The 17,980-nt window shown below is 42.6% G+C and overlaps 1 protein-coding gene across 1 annotated transcript in view; it reads left to right on the forward strand.

The window, feature by feature from the left end:
* The first annotated feature begins 263 nt into the window (after positions 1-263).
* LOC123244272 (ceramide synthase 4-like) overlaps positions 264-17,980 on the forward strand; it is a 56,046-nt gene continuing 38,329 nt past the window's right edge. The window contains exon 1 of the mRNA XM_044672659.1: positions 264-376. The gene's annotated coding sequence lies outside the window, so the exon portion shown is untranslated. The remainder of the gene's footprint in view (positions 377-17,980) is intronic.

The following is a 17,980-nucleotide window of genomic DNA, read 5'->3' on the forward strand; positions in this document are numbered from 1 at the left end:
CATCTCTCCCAGGGTCCAGGACTGAGTTGCCTGAATTCCTACCCCATCGCGGATCCCCAGCCCTTCCCCCGGCCCTCCAATATCTCCCATTCTCTTCCCCTCCCCGCTTCTTCCTCCGAGCACCCCCACCCACCCAACCTAGGCCCCGCCCTATCCCCTCCCTCCCCTTCTTGGAACAGAGTCCGGGCTGCCGGGGGTGGGAGGGGAGGGGAGGCGCGTGTCCGATGACCCGTCCCGTCGCTGCCTCTACTAAGGAGCATCCAGGGCAGCCACGTCTGCCTCGGCCGCTGGGACTCGGAAACCACCACTAAAGCTCGGCTGCTAGCGAGGAGCGTCAGTCCTAACATCTGTCCGTCCGTCTGTGCCGCAGCTGCAGGTAAGCACTGCCTCTCCACCCCCTCTAACCTCTGCCGGCCGGGTAACCAACCCCCATCCTTAAAGGGCTGTTCTAATTCGTGTCCACGGAGTCGGCGCTTGCCCTCTCCAGCCCCAGCGCGCAGTGCCTAGGCTACCCCTGCTGCCCAGCCAGAGGGTCTCAAGGGCCCGTAAAGGCCTACCTTCACAGTATCACACTCACTCCTTTTTCTCGGTTCTATTCTAGTGGCTCCCAGATGACCCTCATTGCCATCATATCCCCCCTTATCGGTGCCTCATGCACACCCTCATGGCTCCCGCAACAGACACACACACACACACACAGGCAAACTCTCTTATCGCGGCTCATATCATATTCACCCCTTTGCAAATTGTACACCCACTCGGCTCTCACCTTTGTGTATACATATGTCAGGTATCCAAGAAAGCTCTAGTACCCTCAGGTTACTTACACAACACACATAATCCCTCTTTCGCTCGCCCCTCTGTGCTTCTGAATTACACACACTCCCAGGAGACAATGACTTGTCCATGGTGGCTCCCAGTTTATAAACTTAACCTGAATCTGACAAAATTCCTGGAGAATTTCCCACTTGTAGAGGAAATAAGGTAGGGGCATGAGACTCGGCTCCCCACCGGGACTGGGCTCTGAAGCAGGAGAATGTTCATTTGGAGGCAAAATTGAGCGCATGGGTTGGGGTGTGTTTGCCAGGCAGGTCTGAGCTGTTGCTGCTTTGGGGATGGGGGTTTGGAGGAGGCCTGGGAGGAGAGTCCAGCATGGGCCAGACTTCCTACAAGCTCTGTGAACATTAAAGGGGAACCCGGGCTTGGGGTTCCTAAAGCCCTGTTGACGCTGGGCTCTCCCTGCACCAGGCCTGGGCTTCGGTTCCTGGCAGGAGAAATCTATGACAGCCCTGGCCTGTGACTCATCTTACATCTCACTCAGGCCCATAGTAGAGAGTCCAGGCAGTTGATGCCTGCTAGTCTATCCAGGCTCCCTCCTCCCACCTCAACCTCTCTATCACCAGTGATTCAGGGCAGGACTTCCCTTGTTCCTCCTATCCTTTTACATATAATTATGACCAAACTGATTTCTTTAAAGATTACAAAGCACTTTTCCTTCCAACAACCCTGAGATATAGGTTGTACAAATACTCTCATTTTATAGAGTAGGTAATCAAAATGCAGAAAAGTAAAGTGACTTTTTCTGGCTCATAACAGCTATTAAATGAATGTCAGAGCTAGAATCTGAACTCAGGTTTCCTAACTATACTCTCAGTGGATTGCCTTACGATCATACTGACTGTTCTTGTTCAGTCAGGCCCAACTCTTCATGATCCTAGTTGGGGTTTTCTTTTCTTTTTATTTTTTTTTAAACCCTTAACTTCTGTGTATTGACTTATAGGTGGAAGAGTGGTAAGGGTAGGCAATGGAGGTCAAGTGACTTGCCCAGGGTCACAAAGCTGGGAAGTGTTTGAGGCTGAATTTGAACCTAGGACCTCCCATCTCTAGGCCTGACTCTCAATCCACTGAGCTACCCAGCTGCCCCAGGGGTTTTCTTGACAAAAAATACTGACATGGTTTGCCATTTCCTTCTCTAGTTCATTTTACATACAAGGAAACTGAGGCAAACTGGGATAAGTGACTTACCCAGGGTCACAAAGCTAGTAAGTGTCTGAGGTCAGATTTGAACTCAGGAAGATGAGTCTTCCAACTCCAGGCTCAGCACCCTATTCATTGCTACCTAGAGACACCATAGTACAGCAAAGATGAAAACAAGTACCGTTGCAGGAATCTAATCTTGAATAGCTACCTTTCTTCTTTATCTGTGAACTGATAAGACCCCTCCCTCCTCAAATTTTCTTCAAACACTTTGTTAGCACCTCTTCAGTTCCCATCTTTATAGAATCATAGATTCTACTGGAAGGAACTTTAAGTGTCATCTTCATTTTATGGTGAGGAAACTGAGGCCCGGAGCTGATGGTTTAACTTACCCAGAATCAAAGCTGTAGGATCAGGATTTGATCCCAGGCCTCTCTGATTATAAAGCCAATATTTTTCCCACTGTACTAGAGTCACAGGTTTCCAAACAATGTGTCTGAGAATGTTGTATGTGGACTCTGATGACCATCAAAGTCCAGCCAAGCTAGAAATAGGCCACCAAGATTAGTCAAAAGCTCTGAAGAAAAGCTATCACTTTGAAAAGAGCCAAAAATAGTATTCTCTTCAAATCGCAGGAAGTTATCCTGCAAAATGAGTCTGGGAGCCTATGGCTCACCAAGATGCAAAACCCAAGATGGTCCAACCCTTCTAAAAAGAGTTCAGGTGTTCCCTTTTGGAGTTGTCAGGAACCCTGTCTTCCAACAGCCCATAATCAGCCCCAGTTTTTCTAGGGGATGAGATTTACCCATCTGCAGAGTCATAAACTTGAAAGAAAGTCATTTTACCATTCTAAAAACAAATTGCTGCCTTGGGGGGAGGGGGGTGGGGAATGGCCCATGTGTTTAGTGTCTGGGATTAGAAAAACTGGCTAGGCCAGTGACCTGGAAGCTGTCAGTTTCAATCCTTGCTCCAAATACAGCCCAAACCAGTGGAGGTTCATGATCAAATCAGTGACAGTTCAGTCAACTTAACCAATTTGGAAGGGCTCCATGGTTGGACAAAAACCACACAGAAATGATACAGTTCCTACTTTCAAGGAGTTTATATTCCCCTGGAATGAATTTGAAAGCTTCTTCCTCACCATCATTTGACTTCTGAGTAACTTGTTGCTCCTGGGTTATTTCTTTGGGTTACTTTCTTAAGATTATTAGCTGGAAGAATATTGGGGGCCAACCCTCTGATTTCACAGTCAATTTAACTAAGCCTCACCAAGGTGAAGTAACTAGTCAAAGCCAGAGCCAGGATCAGGCAATGAGATCTTTTGGATTCAAATTCAGAACTTTTTCTGTTGCAGAATCATAGAACCTCTGAGTTGGAAGGGAACCCGGGTGCCATCTTGGCAAATGACTACTCAAATAATAGGAATAAAAACAAAAGTTATCTGATCTTTGCTTTGAAGAGCATTGATGTGGCTGGGTCAATATAGGATTGAACTTGGAGTCAGGAAGATCTGAGTACCAGTCCTGCCTTAGGCATGTTATTAACTAGCCTTATGGTCAAATCAGCCTCAGTTTCCTCCTTGGTGAAATGAGGATAATCATAGACACTTATTTCATAGAGTTATTGGAAAGATCATTTGTGATAAAGTGCTTTGCAAACTTAATGCCTTATTATATAAATGTGAACTATTATTATTAATGACCCACTCTCTCCCAGCCTATTTCACTTTTGGGTAGCTAGCTCTTCTGTTAAGCTAGGGCCAGACAGAATAAAACTGATCTATCTTCCATATGACAGCCTTTCAAACAGTGGTCATCGTCGGCTATGCTGCTTTTTCTGGACTAGTGCCCAATGTCAAAAGACTTTGATTCTGTTCCAAATTCCACCATCATCCTCTCCTTTCTACACAACAATTCCCTGAATTCTTTTAATTCTATTCATCTCTGTATGAGTCACTGCCTAGGTCTTTATCATTCTTCCCACCCCCAACCCCCCAATGGAATGTAAGCTCTTTGAAAGTAGGAACTGTGTCATTTTTTAAAACTTTTTATTCCTAGTTGTCATTTAATCAATAATTTAGTATTAATGTTGAATGAATTTACAGGGTAAGACAGCTAGGGAATAATAACTCCCATTTCTATTTTGTTTTTACATTTCAAAAAGCAGCCCTCTGAGGTAGGGAGCACAAGTGTGATTATGCCCAGTTTACAGATTGAGGGAACTGAGACCCAGAGAAGGGAAGCAAGAATGGTCATCCAGTTTAGCAGACCTAGAACCAGAGTTGGAACCCAGGACTTTTTGCACTGCATGGTTTGTTCTCTTTGGGAAGGAATTGATTCCTAGGGGTCATATCCAGGCCCCTCGTTCAGAACCCTAACTCTCTGGCCATCTCTCTCACCCCTTGAGCCAAGAAAGATCCCCAGGGTTCACTGGTAAGGAGTTATGTTGGGTCAGCTCTCTGATTCCTTATGGCTTCCCCAGGGAGGATAGGGTGAAAGATAAATCATTCTCCCTGGGAAAAGATAGAGGATAAAAGCAGGAAACTTCTGAGTTCTTGGGGGTACTAAAAGAAGTAGACGGTGTGGTTGCCAAGCCACAGCCAACTGGTATTTGAAAGAGGAGAATGGGAACAATGCCACCCACCAGGCTGGAAAAAGGCAAATGACCCAATGAGAGAGAGGGGGGGGGGGAAGGGGAAAGAGAGACAGAGGGAAGGAGGGAGGAGAGAAGTAAGGAGAGTCTGCAAATTATATGTCACTAAACTGGACTTCCATTTCTGGGAAAATTCTAGAAGGATCATTAAAAAGCTGGTTAGTAAATCTAGGAAAGGAAGCTGTGATTACAAAAGGCTGGTGCACCTTCATGAAGAACAAGTCATAAGTGAGAGACAATGACTTCCATTTAGAGCCTGAAAGACCTGCTTTCAAGCTCCACCTTTAATATGTACTAGCTGTATCATCTTGAGCAAGTCACTTTCTTTCTCAGGGCCTGAGTAAATGATGGAGTTGGATTTAATGACCTCTAAAGTTCCTTCCAGCTTTAAATAGGTAATCTTGTGATCTTGTGTCATTTAACCTCTTGGTGCCTAGATAACTTTCTAAGATTATAAATTACAGACTAAGTGTCAGATCTGAATTAGCAAGAGAGGAGGTGAGATGGAGTCTACACCAGGACTTCTGCACAAGAGATCTGTACTGTTTACCATTTTTATTAATGGCCTAGATGAAAACAAAGAAGGCATGCTTATCAAATTTTTCATGGCACAAAATTGGGAAGGGGTAGCTCACAGCTAGATGATAGCTTTATAATTCATAAAGATTTATAAGAAGTGAGATTATTGAGCTGAATCTAATAAAATGACATTCAGGATGGACAAGTGCAAAATTTTAGCTTTGATATTAAAAAAGGAACTTCACAAGTACAAGATGAGGAAGGAATGGCTGGTTAGACAGCAGTTTTTGTGGGAAATATCTGGGAGACTTAGGGAACCACAAGCTCAACATGTGGGAACTGTGTGATTGGCAACTAAAAATGCTAATTTGGCAAATAAAGCACTAGTCCTGGAGTCAAGAAGACCAGAGATTAAATCTGGCCTCAGACAATTACTAGCAGTATAACCCTGGGTAAGTCATTTAACCTCTGTCTGCCTCAATTTCTTTCTTTTTAATTTAATATTTTATTTTTTCCCAACTACATGTAAAAATGTCTAATATTTCTTTTTTTTTAAGATTTTGAGTTCTAAATTCTCCCCCTCTCTTTCATTTCCCTCCTCCTTGAGAAGGCAGGCAATCTAATATAGCTAATAAATGTGCAGTCATGTAAAATATATTTCCATATTAGTCATGTTGTGAAAGAATGTACAAACCAAAAAACAAGAAAATTTCAAAAAGTTTTTTCTTTTAAAGTATGTTCTGATCTACCGGTTCTCTCTTTGGAGATAGATAGCATTTTTTTCATCATGTCCTTCCAGAATGTCTTGGATCATTATATGGCTGAGAATAGTTAAATCATTCATAGTTGCACTGATCAGACTAGCTAAGTCTTTCACAGTTGAACATTGTACAGTATTGCTGTTATTGTGTACAATGTTCTGCTCATTTCACTTTGCATCAGTACACGTAAGTCTTTACAGGTTTTTCTGAGAATATTCTTGTCATTTCATGAAGTACAATAGTATATCACGACTTACTCCGTCATTCCCCAATTGATGGGCATCCCCTCGCTTTCCAATTCTTTTCCATCACAAAAAAAGAGCTGCTATAAATATTTTTGTACATATAGATACTTTTTCTTTTCTTTTTAATCTCTGGGATACAGTCCTAGTAATGGTATTGTTGGATCAAAAGGTATGCTCTTAGTGCATGGTTCCAAGTTGCTCTCCAGAGTGATCGAATCAGTTCACAACTCTACCAACAGTGCATTAGTGTCTCAAATTTCCTACATCCTCTCCAACATTTGTCATTTTCCTTTTTTGTCATATTAGCCAATCTGATAGGTGTCTTGTTTTAGAGCTGTTTTAATTTGCAAAAGTGATTTAGAGTATTTTTTCATGCAACGATAGCTTTGGTTATTTCCTCTAAAAATGCCTATTCATATCCTTTGTCTATTTACCAATTGGGGAATGACTTGTATTCTTATAGATTTGACTAGGTTCTCTATATATTTGAGAAATGAGATCTTTTTCAGAGAAACTGGTTGTAAAATATTTTTCGCGGTTCTGACTAATGTTTATTCCCTTCATTCTATTTTTCCTCCTGTTTATCCCACTCTTTCCTTTCACCTTGTCCATCCTTAAAAGCATTTTGCTTCTGACTACTGCCTACCCCAATCTGCCCTCCCTTACCTCAGTTTCTTCAATTGCAAAATGAGGATAATAGTAGTACCTTCCTCCCAGGCCTGTGAGGTCAAATGAGATAATATTTGTAAAGCACTTAGCACAATATCTGGCAGAGTAAACACTTTATAAATGTTAGCTATTAGCTTTTATTGTTAAGTGAGGCATAATTTCCAAGAATCAGGAGGTTCTGATCTTTCTCTCTTCTACTCAGAACAGAAATCATCTGGAGTATTGTATCTGGTTTTGGAGGCCATAGTTTAGGAAGATTTTTGATGGGCTACAAAATTTACCAGGATTGGTAAAAAGCCTTGAGTCCATGACATATGATGGACAACTGAAGCAACTGGGGATATGTAGCCCAAAGAAGAGAAGGCTCAAGGAGAGACTTTATAGGTGTCAAAATATTTAAAAGACTGTCAGTAGAAGAGGGATTCATTTTGTTCTTTTTGGTCCCTGGGGGCAGAACTAGAATAACAATGGAAGTAGCAGAGATATATTTAGGTTTGCTATCAGGAAAACTTGACTAACCACGAGAGTGTCTATAAAAGGAATGGGCTCAGGCAGTGGTTGGTTTATCCTATGCTGGCACATTCTGAATGGTCACTTGTTGTTGTGACCATTGGGCTACCTGACCACTTAGGTCCCTTCCAGCTCTAAAATTCTGTGATTCCATTGAGGCTAAGTTGTAGGCCTCCTGCTATAGCGGAAAAGTGGGAGCCTCAAGGAAAGTAGACAAACAGCCCCAGGCAGGTGACTAGAACTGGATTCTACACAGGACCCTAAACCAACTAGGAATGCTGCTCCCTTGAGTTAGTGCCGCCATCCTGACACTGCCCGAATATGAAATGACTTGATAATAAGGAGCCTAGTATAAACTGAGGCCATAAGTAATGGTAATTATAACTGATTTTTATGGGGCTTTTCTTTAATGTTTGCAAATTGCTTTCTCCATGTGATCTCCTGACAGGACATAATTACTACAGTTATTCTTCCCTATTTGATGGTTGAAGAAATTTTGGGTGATGGAGGTTAAAGTCAACCAGTCAATAAGTATTTGTAAAGCATCTATTTATTGGGGGAGGGGGGAAGCAGTTAGAGGGCACCATAGTGGACAAAGTGCCAGGCCTGGAGTCAGGAAGACTCATCTTGAGTTCATATGTGGCCTCAGACATTTACCAGCTATGTGACCCAATCACTTAACTCCGATTGCTTCAGTTTTCTCATTTGTAAGATGAGCTGGAGAAATGGCAAAGAGCTCCAGCATCTTTGCCAAGAAAATCCCTGATAGGATCACAAAGAGTCAGATACAACTTGACTCGGAATGACTGAACAAATTTATACAGCATTGTGCTTGTCCTGGGGGATAAAAGGAATAAATGAAACAATTCTCACTCTCAGGGAGCTTATGTTCTATTGGGGGAGAGAATGTTCACATATATAGCTTTTTTTTTTTTTTAATCCTTAACTTCTGTTTTAGAATCAATACAGTGTATTGGTTCCAAGGTAGAAGAGCTAGATAATAGGGGTTAAGTGACTTGCTCAGGGTCACACCGCTAGCTAGATTTGAACCCAGGACCTCCCTTCTCTAGGCCTGGCTCTCAATCCATTGAACCACCTAGATTTTCCCCACATATATCTTTATACAAAATAGATAAATTTTCCCAAAGGGAGAATCAGGAAAGGCTTCATGAAGGAGACATTTGAGCCTTTAAGGAAGGTAGTTGGCAAGAAAAGTACATTACAGGGATGGGGAAAAGCCATTGCAAAGTCACAGTGATGAAATTCCCATCTTGCATATGAGAAACAGTGCCTTTGGCAAAATATGAGTCCACTTCTTCCTGGCACTGATTCCAATGTTATATTCAAACATAGATACAATCATCAAGATGACTTCTGGGAGGAGGAGGTAGAACAATACACTGCCCTAGAAGGGAATAATAGGTCACAGGTCTTGGGATTTAAAGGTTGGAAGAATTTTAAGGTACCTTTAGTCCAATCCGCCTCATTTTTACAGAGGAGGAAACTGAGTCCCAGAGAGGAGTCCAATTGAATATCACTAGAAGTAATAGAACCTGGACTCCTTGATTTAAATTGAGGTCCTTTTAAACCCAAATCTGTTTCTCTTTCCACACTAGCAAGGAGGAAACTGAAAGGAGTATAGGAAGCTGGAAGACCCACAGTTTGAATTAAAGCTGAGATTAGGCACTGAGAAGAATGTGTTTTCTACTTGCTTCTGAGAAACAGTATGGTATGGGAAAAGGGGGTCTGGAAGTGAAACCTGGAGATTTGGGTCTAATTCCATCCAGACCATTTGCTAACTTTGTACTTAGGAAGTTAAAGCAGTTGACTTTTTGAGGCTGCTAAGCGTTGAAGCAGATAGTGTCAGGCCTAGGGTCAGGAAGACTTGAGTTCAAATATGACCTCAGGCTAAGTGTGAGAGTAAATAGAGTGTCAGGCCTAGTGTCAGGAAGACTTGAATTCAAATGTGACCTCAGACACTTCCTACCTGTGTGATCTTGGGCAAATCACTTAACTTGTCTGCCTCAGTTTCCTCAACTGAAAAATGGGGATATTAATAGCACCTTCCTCCTCCTAGGTTGTTGAGGTTCAAGTGAGACATCGATATAAAGTCATTTTCTTCCTCTAAACCTTATTTCTTCACCTGGAAAAAAAAAATGGAAAAATTGAGGCAACCAGGATTTTGGAGAAGAAACTAGATTTAAAGCCCGTGATACTAGATCCTCAACTTCTCCCACTTAAAAATGGAGAGGGGTTGAACTAGATGAACCTTAAAGTGCTTTCCAATTTTTAATCCCATGGTACTGTTTTAATCCTTGTATTAGTTCCTATGTCACCTCAATGTCAATGTGAGCTGTTGCTTTTGTTGTTATACTATATGTCTAATGAGAAAGGCCTAGAGGCAGTCTGAAATATACCCTGAAGTTTGTGTAGGAGGGAATAAAGGGTGGCCCTGGAACACCCCTGAAGAATGACAGGCAGAGATGCTAAGCAGCCAGCCTTCCCTCCTTTTCTTAAGTGGGCAGCCCATGGGCCTGATTCCAGGCTGGCCTGATCTCCTGAGCACCAGATACAGGGATTCTAGTTTCTAAACCCCAAAGCCAGGCCCAGGCCCATGCTGGAGTTGGAAAGAGGCAAGGGCGGCTGATATCGATGGTCTCCTGACCAAATTTTCCTTAGTTCCCTGGGAGAATCAGTCTCTCTCTCTCTCTCTCTCTCTCTCTCTCTCTCTCTCTCTCTCACAGCCCACTCATCACCCACCCACACATGCAGGCACACCGGTCCACCTCCCTGTCATTGTTCTCTTCCCTCAGCAAACACCTGCTGGGTGCTAGCTTCTGGTGGGGGAGATGGAAGCTCACAATCTGCTTGGGGAGATGGGACATGAGACATCCACTCAGTCCATTTCAACAACTGTACGAGAGGCTAGGAAACAAAAGACAGAATTGGAAAGACCTCTCTGGTTCTGATGGTGCTGACATGTTATTGGGGAATACACAGGCACATAAATAATCTTAACATTATTTGAGGAAGGAGAAAGCACAAATAATCAGAGGCCTCTATATTCCCATAGCTGAGGGTACCTGACTTAAGCTTGGAAGATGGCCTTGGAGGCCAAACTGTAAGAAACAAGATCTTGGTATGGTAGAGAGAATGAGGAGACCTGGCTGCAGGACCCCAGAACAAGTGGTGCTTGAGTTGGACACTAAAGAATGAGGAGAATTTTGGAGAGGGAAAGAAAGGGAGGGGAAACAAACTCAAGGCATTGGGACTCCATTGAGACTTCCAAAAAAGACCAAGGGAGCACAGGAAGCAGACCTGACTTCCTCTGTCCTAGAATAATCCATCAGATGTTTATATTCTATATTCTTTTTTTTTTTTATTTTAAATCCTTAACTTCTGTGTATTGACTTATAGGTGGAAGATTGGTGAGGGTAGGCAATGGGGGTCAAGTGACTTGCCCAGGGTCACACAGCTGGGAAGTGTCTTGAGGCCGGATTTGAACCTAGGACCTCCCGTCGCTAGGCCTGACTCTCAATCCACCATCAGATGTTTAAAGACATATCATGTAGCTTCTCAGACTGCTGTTCTCTATGCTAAACACCCCAGGTTCTTTCAGCTAATGTTTGACTCAGTCTACAGTCTCCCTCATCAAAAGCCCTAACTTTTGGAGCATCAAGGTGGCTCAGTGAATTGAGAGCCAAATCTAGACACAGAAGGTCCTGGATTCAAATCTGGCTTCAGACATATAGCCTAGTTGTATGACCCTGGGCAAGTTACTTAATCCACATTGCCTAGCCTTTACCTTTCTTCTGCCTTGGAACTTATCAATACACCTATAGTCCACCTCCCTTCTACTGAGGAGTGGAAGAAATGCTTCACCCTAAATCTTAAAAAGTCACACGGGTCAGGGCAACTAGGTGGCTCAGTGTATAGAGTGCCAGACCTGGAGACAGGAGGACCTGGGTTCAAATCTAGCCTTAGACCCTTACCTAGCCCTGATCACTCTTCTGCCTTAGAACAGATATTTAGTTTCCAAGGGTTTAAAAAAAAGAGTAACAAGGATCACCTCAATGATTTGAGTCTTGAAACTTTCAAAGTTTTCCTTTATATTATTGTAATTATTCCCAAAATGGTGCTGTTTGGTTCTGGTTGCTTTAGTCTGTATCATTTCATTCAAGACTTCCCAGGGGCAGCTAGGTGGCTCAGTGGATTGAGAGTCAGGTCCAGAGATGTTCAAATCTGGCCTCATATACTTCCTAGCTGGGTGACCCTGGGTAAGTCACTTTACACCCTATTGCCTAGCTCTTACCACTCTTCTGCCTTGGAACCAATACATAGTATTAATTCCAAGATGGAAGGTGAAGATTTAAAAAAAAAAAATTCCCACTAATAGATAAATGGAGAGATGGATGGATGGATGGATGGATGAGAGGATAGATAGATAGATAGATAGATAGATAGATAGATAGATAGATAGATAGATAGATAGATAGATAATGGATGCCTTTATCAAAATGATTGATAGGATGTTGACTCTCAGAGATAAGGATAGATCTCTCTGGAGCACTCATTCAAGCAATTCCAAATCCACCCAATAGTATGGTTATCTAGCCCACATTTCTCTATCTTGCCTACCAGGTATGAACTTTGTCAAATCTCTAAGAAATCCAGGTGGCTTTGATTTATGATTAAACTTTTCAAAACTCAACGGCCAACAACAATATTGTAAGGCAGATAGTGCGAACATTATTATAAATCTGATATCATGAGAGATCCATAATATTGTACTGATCTCTACCCAAGTAGTAGTAAATTCGTTCTTAAAAAATGGAAACAAATAGCAGTTGAACATTTCCACTTTCACAGAATTCTAGAATTTAGACTTGAAAGACCACCTAGGCCAACTCATACATGAACAACAATCCTCTCTATGACATACCTCTCGAAAACTCATAGAGCCTTTGCTTGAATTGAGGAAACCTTCTCCTTCCCAGGACAACCCATTCTCCTTTTCCATAGCTCTAATCATTAGAAGACTATTTCCTGACATTGAGCCCAATGTACTTCTTCGTCTCCCCCCCCCCCCCATTACTCCTAGATTTGCCTTTAGGAAATAAGCAGTACACAGGAAGACCTTTAGCACCCCCACTCTCCCACCTCCAGGCTAAGCATCTCTATTTTTTCTCAGGCCCATGTCATATGATTTGGACTCCAGGCCCTTTACCATCCTGGTTGCCCTCCTTTTGTCACTTTCCAGCTTATAAATGTTTCCTAAAATATGGTGCCCAGAAGGAAACACAATACTCCACTTGTTTCTCCCCAAGTCAGAAAATTTCATTTCTATTTTCATTCTAGCCTCCGGAACAATGGGCTAGGCCTGTTTTTGCTCTTCTGCCTCCCAACACGGCTTTAAAAAGAGATCTTTTTGTCCTCGTTTGTTTATTACAAGCATTTATTACAAGCCTAAACTCATTCCTGACACAATTCAATCAAGTAGGCAAACTTTTATTAAGTTCCTACTATGGGCCTGACACTGTGTTAAGCCCTGGGGATACAAAGACAAAGACCAAGTAGGCAGTAAATGATACCAGGCCTCCATTATAATGGGAGAGATGCCATAGTGTTTTATATATGTGTTGCTTGGGTGTAACCACAACTTCCTACTCTCCCTAGGCTTTTTCTCCCCCTGGCTAGGGCTGGTTTACTCACTCTACCTGCTAGTGTTAAAGTATTTTAAAATGTAAAAATCATTCTTAGCTTGCTGGCCAATAAAAAGGGCCCCCTGGCCCTAGTTTGCCAAACTGCCTAAGAAGGGGGCCAACATTCCCCCCTTTAGCTATCATGAACCCCAGCAAGACACGGCCACCTCCTTCTGATGTCCTTCTACTTTGCTCAGGGGCCCCCCTTGTTGGAGGAGCTACTTCAGTGTCCTTCCTATGGCTGCAGCTGCTAGAAATGGTGACTCCCTGGTGGAGCTACCTCCTCTGAGACCCTAGGCCTATGAGGATTGCTTGCTGGCTGGTTCCCAAGACCTTTTCACCTAAAAAGGTTGCTTCTGTCTTTTTCCCTAAGCCCTCTGAGATCCACAAATATGGTGTCACCAAAGATATATTATTAATTATCTTTAATCTCACAACCCCTACCCCAGACTAGGTTAGAGTCATCTCTTTTCCCTCTCTTAGATTATTTCTAGTGTCCAGTTTGGCTTCTATACCTCCTCTCCCGCCTCCTGGCTATTATGCACAATCTGCCACGTTCATCTTGCTAAAGTCCAATTTTTAATCTTTAGTGGTTCCCACTGTCCTTTCAGCAAGGCCAAATTTAACCTGGTATTCAAGGCTGACTACCTGCCCATTGCTCTTATTTCATCTCCTGCAAGCCTCCTGCATGTACCTCACCAGATTCTCAGAGTTGGAAAAGGCCTGCCCATGTCATCCATGTATGGGCCTCCCTTCTGCAACATCTGCAAGGAGAGATCCTCTAACTTTTTGTCTGTCTTGTTTTGTTTTGTTTTGTTTTGTTTTGGGGGAAAAAATAGCCCAGATACTCCAGGCTCAAGGCCCTGTGCTTTATCTACTGTACTCCCTAGCTGCCTCCATCTTCCTTTTTGAAGACCTCCAAGGAAGGGGAAGCCCATTCTACTTCAGGAAGCCTTTCCTTAAATTGAGCCTTCATCTATCTTTCTGCAATTTCTACCTGTTGACTTATAGGGCCAAGCCTGGAATGCTTCACCATGACGGACACATATAGGGGTTTAAAGCTGGCAAAGCACTTTATATATCCTGTCTCACTTGAGCCACACAACCCTATGAGGAAGGTCCTATATGCTGAATACCCTCATTCTACAATTGGGGGGGACAAAGGCCCAGGGAAATTGTGACTTGCCTGTGAACACATAGACAGTGTCAGAATCAGGATTCAAACTCAGGTCTCCTGGATTCATGATCTAACATACTTTCACTCACTATGCTTGCCTTAAAGTATAATGGCAGGCTCATTCCTGCCTCTCCACCTTTTTTCCTATTTTTCCCTGGCCTTTGGAGAATATCTCCAGGCTCACCTCCTCCATGAAGTTTTCCGTGACTGCCCAGTTGTTAAATTGTTTCAGTTGTGTCCAAATTTTTGTGACCTCACTTGGGGGTATTCTTGGCAGAGAGACTTAAGTGGTTTACCATTTCTTTCTCCAGCTCATTTTACAGATGAGAAAACTAAGGCAAACAGGATTAAGCAATTTGCCCAGGATCACATAGCTTTTAAGTCCAAGGCCAGATCTGAACACAGGTCTTCCTGACTCCAGGTCAGGCACTCTATCCATTTTGCTGCCTAGTTGCCAAAAATACTATAAGGATTTATAGTTTCTATCCTATGGAACCTGGAATGCTTCAATTTAGGACATTTAACCTCAGATTCAATCTCCCTATTCATAAAATGGGAATGTTAATCTCAGTCTTTCCAACTAATTCAATCTAATCCAAGTTTATTAGCCACCTACTATGTGCCAATTAATAAAAAAAAACAGCCCCTGCCCTGGAGGAACTTACAATCCAGTACAGAGAGACAAACACCGAAGGAGGCAGGAGATCAAGAAGAAAGGTGACACCAAGGAGTACTCAGCATTGGGGAGCATCTTGCTCCATCGAATTGAAACCTGGCCAATCAACAGATTCCGAGTGTAAGCCAAAAAATCCAGTTTCTGTTCTCTATAAAAGAAGGCTTGGGAAGAAGTTTGGTACTCCATCCTCCAGCCTTACAGGCAGAGGGGGAGAAGAGGCTGAAGTAGGTGGCATCAAACAAGGCTTGAGTTGGCAGCATGGTGATGAGCATAGAGACAGCTAGGTGTGCAGTGGATAGAGTGCCAGGACTAGAGTCAGGAAAGACTCATCTTCCTGTGGTCATATCTAGTCTCACTATGTGGTCTTGGGCAAGTCACATAAAAACGGATTTGTCCCCGTTTCTTCAGTGGGGCCACAAAGAGTGAAACAATGACTAATCAAATTACCAACAACAATAATGATGAGCTCAACTTGGGGCTGTGGGTGGGGCATCTGGTTCCCTGGAGTTGAAAACCAGGCAGAGCAGCAGATTCAGAGTGGGGTGAGGCAACGTTTCACATCCACTGCGAGGATTATGCCCTGTCATAGATAGAGAAATTCCTTTTAGACTGAGATCATACAATGGAAGAGTCGAACATAAGACACCTAGTCCAACCTAGGAGTTGTTTTGTTCATCTGTTCAGTCATATATGATTCACGACCCTGTGGACCATGTTGTCCATGGTGTCTAGAGTGTTTTCTTGGCAAAGATCCTAGAGTGGTTTGCCATTTCTTTCTCCAATGGAATAAAGCAAATAGAGGGTAAGTGACTTGGCCAAGGTCACACAATAAGGATCACAAAGCAGTATTTGAACTCAGGACTTCCTGACTTCAAGTATCCACTATGCCATGTAGATGCCTCCAAGGAGGAATTATTCTTGACAACATATTTGACAAGCGGTCATCTAGTCTCCATTTAAGGACTTCTGGTTTCAGGGATCCCCCTGCCTACCAGGGAAGCCCATTCCAGTGTGAGACAGTTCCATTTGTTACAGTGTTTTCTCTTTATTTTGAGCTGAAGTGAGTGCTCCCTATGTCATCTTGGGTATCAGAGGAAATATGGCTATTTGGGAATAGACATATCTAACCAGAATGCTCAATGGGGAGAAAATTGACCTGAGGCCTAACCCAGAAGGGACCCCTTACATATCCATGAAGTAACCCTTCTGTGTATGTTTGTGTCCCTCACCCATTCCTCTAGCCATAATATCTAGGGAATTTTCAAGCTTTCTACTATCAACCTGAGAAGCCATCCAGGATTCAGAGATCCCTGTTAACTATCAGGATAAAGGTTTTAACAATTAGATCTGTCCAAAAGTGGAATGGTCTAGCTCTGGTGAAGGGGAAGATGGTGTAATAAAGATATTTTCCATGGTTCCCTGAGGTGTTTAGCAATGGATGATGCTGTTGATGACGATAATGCTAATGATAAAGATAATAATGAAGATGGCTTGGCACATACATGTTTAGTCTCTGACTCTGTTTCTGTAGCCCAAGGTAAGTCTGATTCACCTCAACACTGGCATTGTAAACTAGGGTAAAAAGCCCTGGGTTTTGAATCTGCAGCTCTAGATTCAGATCCTTACTTTGCTAGCATAGGGCAAATCAGCCTTCCTGACCAAACCTCAGTTTCCTCATTGGTAAGGTTAGGGTTTTGGAATAGACTGTAAGTGTTAAAATTCATGGTTTTGCTAAAAAAATGAAAATTATAAATCTTTTCTTTATAAAGTAGAGAAATACAAAAGGGTAGAAAAGACATTAACCTATCTAACTAAATATTGTTCCAGTGCTTGGCTCAGCCAGGACTTGTTAACCTTCAATCAAAATTAAACTATCTCCAGAAGACAGGAAGGGAAAACCAGCTATCCAGTGATGGGCAAACTATTCCTCATGGGCCAGGACCTAGTTTGCCCATCACTGCCTTAAGCAATTCCCTAATCACTATGCCCCCACATACAGATGTAGTTATTAGGGAAGTCTCCTTCACTAGACTGCCTGCTTTTATGGTGGTTTTCCTGTCCCTGTCCCTTTTCATGGGGGCCAATCACAGTTTCCAAATTGTCTGAGTTGTCACCTTTGGATTCACACCTTTCTGAGTGTGTGAACTCTTCTTCTCACCTAGCATCCAAGTAAGGTGTGAACTCACTAGGTGGTTTTCAAGCTTCTCCCACCTAGTTCAAACTTGTGTTGATTCAAAGTCATTGCCAACCAAAGCGTTAACTCCAGCTAGGCAAAGAGAACAAAGGATTCCCTTTTCACAAGTGTGAACCCAAAGAGAACCAATAATTCCCTTTTACAAGACCCAATTCATTGTTACAAGGATGTATTTAGTACTCACTGTAGATAAAAAAGGTACTGCACTAAGTATTGGGGACACCAAGACAAACTGAAAAACAATCCTTCCTTCAGGGAGTTAATACTCTACTAGAAGGGGCAGGCAGGAGAATTAATAGGTCTATAAATAAGTAAAATCAAGATAATTTGAGACAACTGGAGAAATTAGGAAAGGCTTTACTAGAGTATATAACACCTGAACTTTGCAGGAAGAAAAGAATCCAGAGAGGGAGAGATAATGAGGGAGTGCATTCTGGGTGTGAAGGGTCAAATGTACGGAGGTGGGCGATGGAATGCTGACTCCAGGGAATAGTAATAGTTCATAGTCCAGTTTGACTGGAATTTAGAGTACAGGAAGAAGTATGTTGTGATATTCAGGTGGAAAGGCAAGCTGGAGTCAGATTATAAACAGACTTCAGCATCAGGGTGATTGTTTTTTGTAGAGACATAGAAAGCCATGGAGTGTTTTGAGAGCAAGAATATGAAATAATGAGGCCAGTTTCTAAGAATGATATCTAAAGTTCCTTCTAGCCCTAGATCTTTTGGGCCAATATGGTAATAACCTTCATGAGATAATTTTGTTCAATCGTTTCAGACTTTTTGTTACTCCATTGGGGGTTTTCTTGGTAAAGGTCCTGGACTGATTTGCCATTTCTTTCCTCCAGCTCATTTTATTGATGAAGAAACTGAGGCAGGGTCACATGGGTAGTAAGAATCT

Source organism: Gracilinanus agilis, chromosome 1, assembly GCF_016433145.1.
Source record: "Gracilinanus agilis isolate LMUSP501 chromosome 1, AgileGrace, whole genome shotgun sequence".
NCBI classification, from domain to species: Eukaryota; Metazoa; Chordata; class Mammalia; order Didelphimorphia; family Didelphidae; genus Gracilinanus; species Gracilinanus agilis.